Here is an 8,917-nt window from a genome sequence, read left to right as displayed (position 1 = left end):
GGCAGACATCCCTTGGCTGTTAGCACCTGTATGGATTGCCTCAGCTGAAGGGATCGCCTTCACAAGAGGCTAGCCTCCAATGACTTGTCAGCATGGGATATTGACAATATCTGGCCCATTCGTCCCAATTTGAGTCTACTCCAAAGGGTCATCCAGGCTTCAGAGCTCCCAATGGGATTGGTTGAGACCTTCATTGGAGCTGCCTCATGGCCTGGGTTCTCCTGCTACCCTCTTCTTCTTCCTTCCTCTCCCTTCTCCATGTCTTGATCCTACGAGTACTCCCTAATAAATGTCTTACATGCTAATGTCCATGGAGGAGTCTGAAGCCTGAGGAACTCAAGCTGCGACAGCTCCTTTAAGAGGCAGACTTATTCAACTTACACCTTTTGACCTTTGACCTCCCTCTCTCTTACCTGGTGCACGGATGTTACACAGACAGAGCAGCAGCCATCTTGTGGCCATGAGATAAGATGCATAAGGTGAAAGTCCACACACTCAGGGCAGCTGAATGGAGGCAAGAAGCTCCTGGTGGCACTGTGGAAACATGGTACCGTCCCGAACTGATGGACTTCCTCTGTATTTCTTGTTCCGTGAAAAGTAAAAACAAATCACGATTTGGCTAAGCAACTGTTATATGCAACAAAACCTATTTCCAACTAAAATAAACATCAATAGCATGTGAAAGACAGTTTTGAGGCCTTGCAAAAGAGAGGTTCATTCACTGAGCATTCAACCAATAGTCAGTATGCTCCCATTAGGATTTCCAGGTCTGTGCTAGGTATTGGGAGGGAAACCATTAAATAAGACAAACAGGATTCCTGTTCTCACAGAGCTTCGATTCACATGAGGGGAGACAGATAAATACATAAATGAGATGAATAGACAAGGTGTGATATGGGCTATGAAAAGAACAACCGTTCTCTATTAAGGCATAACTTGAGGGGGTCTACTTTAAACAAGGTAGTCAGAGAAATGCTGGCTCAGAAGACAATAGCAAGGTGATCTTTAAAGAATGAGAAGAAGTGAGGGATGTGAAGCTCTGGGAAGAGTGGGAGTGTGGCTGAGGGATTGAGGGGAGGCGTGTGTGCCTAGATCCCATGACTGTGGGGAAGTAGGTGAGGACCAGATGACCTAGGTCATTATAGAACATTGTAGAACAAGGCGTTATGCTTGGATTTTTGTATAATTAGTCATAATTGGAGGCCACGGAAGCAAAGGCATGTGACGTGTTCTAAGCTACTTTGCGAAAGATCACTTTGGCTGTTGTGAAGAACCAGCTGAGGGGTGGCAAGAGTGACAGTGGAGAGGCCATTTAGGAGATCAGGAGGGAGAGGACAGAGGCTTATAATAAGGTGGTAGCTGTGGACATAAAGAGAAGTAATAATAAGATTCAAGGTTTCGGAGGTAAGCCCAGAAAGCCTTACCTGTGGACTGAAAGTAGGGAATGGGACGGGGGGAAAAAAGCAAGGAGTCGTCCTAGGTTTTTGGCTTTAGCTTCTAGAGGAGAGCGAGACCATTTACCAATTTTTTTTCTATGTTAAGTTTGAGAAGTTTATTAGGAATTTCAAGACTTCAGTATTGAGGCCATGGAAAAGCACCGCAGACCTCTTAGGTCTCTTGTTGCGAGAAGTAAAATTGATGGGTGATCTCAGCTGCTTCACACTGAGGCCACATTTCCCACAAACAGCTCTCAGACAATGACTGACTACAATGGGGTACTGAGGCAGGCTCGCCCCAGTAAGATGTGGGGACATCTCTGATGGGCCACATTGGCTCAAGGACTCCCTGTTGGCCTGGGTGAACATTCTGCCCAAGTCTCCTTCCTACCCCTCTCCCTCCACAGGTGTCATACCCCGCATTGCTGTTGGAGGCTCCGCCCACCTTCTCCAGCTGCCTCCCCGCTTTACTTCACAGGCGCTTCCCCCCAGTAAATCTCTTGTATGTCCAGTCTTGTCTGCTTCTTGGAGGACCCAAAGTAACACAACCAGACAGGTAGATGTGTGAACCTGGAGGGCAGGGGAGAGGTCTGGGCTGAAGAAATAAATCTGGAATATAGATGGGTCCATATTTAAAGTCACAAACTGGATGAGATTGCCTGAGTGTGGGCATAGATAGAGAAGAGAAGAAGACCTAGGACTAAACTTCGGAGTTCTCTTCATAGAGGTAGAGATCAAGGAGCACAATTTTTGGCATGGATGTGGAGAGATGGGAGTATTTTAAGAAGTAAGAAGAGGCCAGCCGTGCCAGATGCTCCTTGGAGAACCAGCCAGATGAGGAGAGGGGAGTGTCCACTGGATGAGGGAACTTGGTAGCATGGAAATCCAAACCCATAAATTTGTTGGTTTAGTGTTGAAAAGATAGAGGTCCCATGTGATTATTTCCACTTTCTCAACAAAGGATGAGATGAGGTCACAAGCTTGCAAATATGGAGTGGGACAAATAGAGAAGTTTGAAGAAAAAGAGGAAAGTATGAAATTGTTTTATCAGAGGGCAAATAACAGACTTCCGAGGAGGCTTGCCATGTGGTTTGAGAGCCTTTTTGAGGTGTGTGGTCATACATTTGAAGTGAAATCAGTTAGTCCTTTTGGGTAAATGTCAACATGCAAGACAGAGGCAAGTGCAGCTGCCCATGACCCAAGGGATAAAGAGCCCACCATGTCTGGAGAAGAGGTCATTCTTCCACCATCTCTCTTCATCTCAGATCCCAGCATCCTAAGTTCAAGGTTGGCACTACCAGGAAAGAGCTGCTGTGTGGTGGAGCTTTGGGTCCCATCATAGCCCCCAGGGGAACTGTGTCCTCTGGGAGGCCTCAAAGCAGGGTCCATGAGGAGAGGACTTATTCTCATGCATAGTCAAGATTCTTTCTGGACATTCCCAGAAACATTTGGAGAAAACTTTGTGATCCTGAGCCTTGTAGGTGGGAATGATATTGAGATGGTTAATTTTATGTGTCAACTAAGATGGGTCATGGGGCCCAGATATTTGTTCAAACATTATTCTGGGTGTTTCTGTGAGTGTGTTTTGGGATGAGCTTATCATTTAAATCAGTGGGCTTTGAGTAAAGCAGGTTGCTCTCCATAATATGGGTGGGCCTCATCCAATCAGTTGAAGACCTGAATAAAACAAAAAGACTGACCTGTCCCAGCAAGCAGAAATGATGCTAGCAGATGGCCTTTGGACCTACACTGCAACATCAGCCCTTTCCTGGGTCTTTAGCCTTCCAGTACACCCTGCAGATTTTGAATTTGCCAGCTTCCATAATGATGTAAGCCAATTTCTTACAATAAATCAATTTCTCTCTGTCTCTGTATATCTACTCACATCCTATCAGTTCTGTTTCTTTGGAGGACCATGACTAATACAGATGAAATTCTAATGTGACCTCATTTGTCCTCAAAGCCTGGGGAAGCCTAGATACCAAGGTTACTTTTTTTTTTTTTTAGTCTCCAGAACTGGGGACAGTGTCTGTCACATAAGGGCCCAATGAGTATTTGTTCAATAGGTGAACAGATAGATAGATGAATGAATAGAAGGATGATGGGTGGATGGATAGATGGATGGATGGATGGGCAGATGGATGACTGACTAGATAAATGATTGGAGAGATAATTGGGTAATACTGTGGTAGAAAGAGCATTGATCTTGGAGTCAGATGCTGTGTGTTTCATTCCCATTTCTGCTGTTTACTAGCTTTGTGACCTGGAGTATTTTTTTATAATAAAAATGGAAACAGTAGGGGCACCTGGGTGGCTCAGTAGGTTTAAGTGTCTGCCTTCTACTCAGGTCATGATCACAGGGTCCTGGGATCAAGCCCTGTGTCAGGCTTCCTGCTCAGCAAGGAGCCTGCTTCTCCCTCTGCCTCTCCCTCTGCCCCTGCCCTTGCTCGTGCTTGCTCTCTCTCAAAAAGATAAATGAAATCTTTTTAAAAAAAATGGGAACAATAATAAATAACAACACTTGACCTACCAACCCCATAGGAACCTCGTGGCAGGCAAATGAGGTGCCCCCAAAACTAATGCCAACCTAGATTGCATTACTCGTGTAACCATACAATGCCCAGGTCAAAGATCTAATAGTCCCCTGGTGTCCTGCCGCATTGAGACCACATTTGGAGTACATGCTGTGTGCTCTTGAGAGCTGATGATGTTTTAGAAACCATGAAGCACTCTGTACTTCCAAAGATCTTTTATTATCAACATTATTTTTTCTCAGTCTCTGAGCCCGGTTTATGGGGCCATGCTTTAGTTGACCTTCCTGCAAATTCTGAGACCTTCCTTGCCGCCTGTCTCCCTGGCTAAAGAAACCATACCTTTTGGACCACATCCCTGGTCCATGGAACATTTCATTATTTTTTAATAGAAAAAGGAATCTCTTGGTTTACAGCCATCAGAAATACAAGGCTTTGTCTGGAAAGTGGAGTTCAGATTCAGAATCTCTCTCCTTTTCTCTATCCCACTGCTTTCCTTAGAATTAGCTGCACTCTTGTCTTTCCCCACGGAAAGATGGCACACTGGCCTTCTGTTAACCTGCAAAGTGCTTGGAGCCTAGCTCAATTTCTGGTCCAGGTCCCTTTTCTCTTAAGTCACTCCCTGTATTCAACCAGCATTGGCTTCTTGCTTTATCTTCTGTCCTGAGGGTCAGGCCATCACATGGCAGAAATGGCAGAGTATCTTCTAGCAAGCTGGTCCTGGGACAACGAATTAACTCACTGGAAGTCCCCTTGGCCGGCTGCAGATCGTGGGATGGAAACTTGTGGTGTGTTGAGTCCCTGACTGCCTGAGAAAAGCTACTTTGGAGCTGTCATGGAAGACATTGGGGATACTGGGTTTCATTTTCCAAATTCAGCTGTGGTTTCGAGTCAGGAGGATTCAGTCTGAGGGGCTCTGTCAGGCCACCCTGACAGAGATCAGCCTCAACATTTATGGACTTGGGCTCATCATGTTAGATTTAATATAATCAGAGAGCAGCCCCACTCCAGAGCAAAATAATCCTATCTATCCATTTATGGAACCAACTGCTCTTCTCCTGTCTGGAAAAAAATGGGATTGGGCCTTTTTTAATATCAACTTCTCTAGAGTATGGATATGAAGACATCCTAGAAAAAAGGGACCAAGTGTTTACACAGCACTGAGCCTGTAGCAGAACTCAGTAAATAGTCCTCCATTATTTGACAGTCTGACTCTCAGCCATTGATCTTGTTCCATTAAAATGAGAATTAGAAGGGCATGAGAAATGGCTCTCCACAGGCCAGGTTCTGACAGGGTTCTGAAATTGGAGCTTTCTGCTTTACTTCCACAGAACAATGTGTTCAGATATTCATTCAGGGTCATGAGTGAAGCATGGTATTGGCAAACGGCTCCCTGACCCAGAAAGGCAGAACACCACCAGCCGAGGCCGCCATTTTGGCTCTCTGTATTGGCAAAGATCTCCAACACATTTTTCTACTTAGAATCATAATGTTAGTGCTGGAAGGAATCTTAAAGATCCATCTACTGCCGTGTTTCCCAACACAAACTATACTGAGGAGGGGCGGGCGCTCTAAATTCTCCACCATGGATCAATTAAAATTATATAGATGTAATATATATTTATTAAATTCTTCAATAAACAGTGGAAACCTATTTAAACTCTTTCTCATTCATTTCTTTTATCACTGAAATAAAACATTAATTCACATTAAAGACATTTTATTTAAAGATGAATTTTATAGATTTTAAGAACTAAAGGTTTTTAGTGGTAAATTTGCAGTCTGGAAAATTTGTCCTGGACTAATGCCAGGTTGAATGTCAGGAGACCCTGATTCTATTTCAACCCCTTTTGTTTCTTCTATGAAGAGAGAGAACTAAGGCTCAGGATCACAGAGCTGGACACCAGTCCATTGACCTTTCTACTGTCCCGGGCTCCTTCACAGTGAAAGGCAATAGATATCAATCAATCTACGAATAGATTTAATGTCGGTAAGGCTCTGCACTCCACCTAAGCAGAGAACAATTTGTATTTACCATCTGGCAGAATTCACAGGGCATGTTTTCAACTCGCTGACCACTCCGGTGCCCAATTTCCATCATGAGTATGAAGTAGCAGTGAGGATGTTTTTCAGTACAACAGAAAAATCTGCCTAACAGTGGCTTTTGCCACAAGTACGCCTGGGGCATACTTAACAAGTAGTCTGGATGTGGGCAGTTGCAAGGTAGGCTCAGCAATTTAACGAGGCCAACAGAGCCCCTCCATTTGGCAGCCCTCCTCCCGGTCCCTTTTCCCTGTTAGGTTTGCTGCCTCATGGTCTCAAGACGGCTGCTGTGTCCTGAAGCATCATCTGCGAGTGTCGGCATCCAAAGCAGGAAGTAAAGAAGAGGGGAGAGGCCTTATTCTCCGGTGGCCCTTTCTCTGTCCAGGGGCTACTACTTTCCAGGATCCTTCCATCACAGATCCTCTGACATCTCTTCGGTTCTCTTGGGCTAATCGTGACGTATCCCCTCATTCGGGGCACTTTGCCACCAAACTAACCAAGGTTCTATTAGCGAGGAAAGCAGGGGACCGGCCTTTGTGTGAACAACCACGGGTGTCTGCCACGTGTCTTCACCCACACGCTGACACGGGAAAATGAAAAGGTTTCCACTGGAAGAAACATCCGAGCGCTGGCGCCCCACTTCTTTCAACGGCGTGCAGCCGTAATGAATCCGTCTCGAAAAATATAGAGACACCCTGTCACGTTGCACATCCGGAGCCTACAGCGGCCCCTCCGATGAGCATTTGCAAGCCCCTCTCTTAAAGACACATCAACCCAGAGGTGGTGCTGCTCAAGGCCCTGGGAAGGGGGTGCAGGGGGCAGCTCCCTCTCTGCACTTCTCGAACCTGCCACTTTACCTGCCACTCTGTTGTTCGCTCGGGCCTTGGGGCCTTCAGAAAGGAGGTCTGAGAAACTGCTAACACCTGCCCGGGTGTCCACACGGCCTGCTACCACCCCTCCCCCCAGGAGTTCCCTTCACCACGAACCAGCTGCCTGCTCTGAACATCAAGAATTCTTTTTTAAAAGCCAAGATGCTTCCTCATTGCCATTTTGGGTATTGTAACACAGAGGTGAGAGGTAGGGGCAGGAGCTTTACAGGGGCTCTCCTGTAGCCCCCAGATCACTCCATCAGAGGGCACTGCTTCCCCTGCCCAAGAGGACCGCCTCTGGCCCCGGGCGGTGCCGGCCAGCTCCTTCCAGGCAGCCGCGTGGCACCGGGCAAATGCAGGGCAGCCGCGAGCTCGAGCAAGTCTGTCCTTGCCTCCAGCCTCACCAAGGGAGGCTCGTCTTGCACAGCGGGCCCGCTGCTGCGTGCAAGTGTGTCACGGTCTTTGCATTCTGAAATCGCACCTCTTCGGTGACTCAGAGCGCAGGCACCGCCTTTCCGGCTCTCTGGAGTTGATGTCCCGCAGGGGGTCCGAGCACATGCCTGTCGTTCTGCAAGCCACTTGGCCGCGGAGGCGGGTTCTCTGAGGATGAGCCCCTCTCCTCCTCCAGACCTGGGGGGGCTCCGGGAGCCCGCGGCCGCCGTCTTCCTCGGTGTATCCCTCGTGCCTGCCTCCCGGAGGGGCCTCCGTAGTGGGTCCCTTAATGACAGACAAACGCCAAGAGGGAGGAGGAAGCTCTCCTGGCTCCGCTGGACAGGCGGGGTTGAAATAGAGAGGGAGACAATTACCGCCCCGCTTGCTGGCACGGGACCCACCAGGATGTCCTGCGGTCCTGAGTTCCACCACACTCTCCGGCGCCCGCTGGGAGCCCCACCGCTGCCTTTCTATTTACCATAGCCCCGCGGCCAGGCCGGTCCCTGTGTTCGATTGAGACTATCAATAGAACAGACTCCAGGAGTTTCACTTTGTGCTTCCCTCTTCCCTCAGCACTAACGACAGGAATGTCCTTATTACAGCCGCACACAGGCCCCTGGTCGGGACTGTAGCAACCCACTCTCGCTGTGCAGCTTTCGGCCAGAAAGCGGAGACTATAATTGTCTCCTCTCTTGCCCACCCTTGACTTTAGATCAGGGAAGTTTGATCCTTTTTTTTGATCTATGCACTTCTGTATCCTTTTGCCTTGTTCCCCCAATGGGGCCCTCTCTCTCTCTCTCTCTCTCTCTCTCTCCCTCCCTCCCCTTCTCCCTCTCTCGGATTATAGCTCCCCCATCTCTTATCACACGTTTTAATGAACAGGGAACCCAGGACAGGGAGATGCTGCCAAATGTGATCAGAATTAAGCCACTTGTGGGGCACCTGGGTGGCTCAGTTGGTTAAGTGCCTGCCTTCGGCTCAGGTCATGATCCCAGGATCCTGGGATCGAGCCCCCTGTCAGGCTCTCTGCTCATCAGGGAGTCTGCTTCTCCCTCTCCCTCTGTGCTCTTCCTCTTTCTCTCTCAAATAAATAAGATCTTTAAAAAAAAAAGAATTAAGCCACTTGTGTGTCCCTAGGCCTCTAGAAGATGCTAGGGGCAGGAGGGAGAGGTGTTTGTCTTCCTCTGTGTGCAGAGAGAGAGCAGGAATGGGGGCAGCCCGCCACACGTGATGCAGGGAGGAGTGGGTGCGGGGCACGCCATCCACCACCCCGTAGCTTCTGCTCCTAGGCCACCTGAAGGGCCCAGAGCTCCCGGGAGTGCAGCTGCCTGGGCTGGCTCTGTGCATTCATACCTTTTTCTCCTTGAGCACCTGCCATTCGGAACCACCAGGATGCACAACACACACACACACACACACACACACACACACACACACACACACACCCTGGTGTTTCCAGGTGCGCCAGAGCCTGCAGCACAGGAGCTCCCAGGAGCCAGCCTGTGCAAGCTCAGACCAGGGGGTAGGACTGAGGTGGGAGAAGGAGTCGAGGCTAGAATTGAAAGAAGTGGTCAATAGCCAAAAAGTCTGTGTGTGCAAGCTTCCC

This window comes from Ursus americanus, chromosome X, assembly GCF_024610735.1.
Source record: "Ursus americanus isolate L20-20 chromosome X, mUrsAme1.1.p, whole genome shotgun sequence".
NCBI lineage: Eukaryota > Metazoa > Chordata > Mammalia > Carnivora > Ursidae > Ursus > Ursus americanus.
This window is presented reverse-complemented; position numbering follows the sequence as displayed.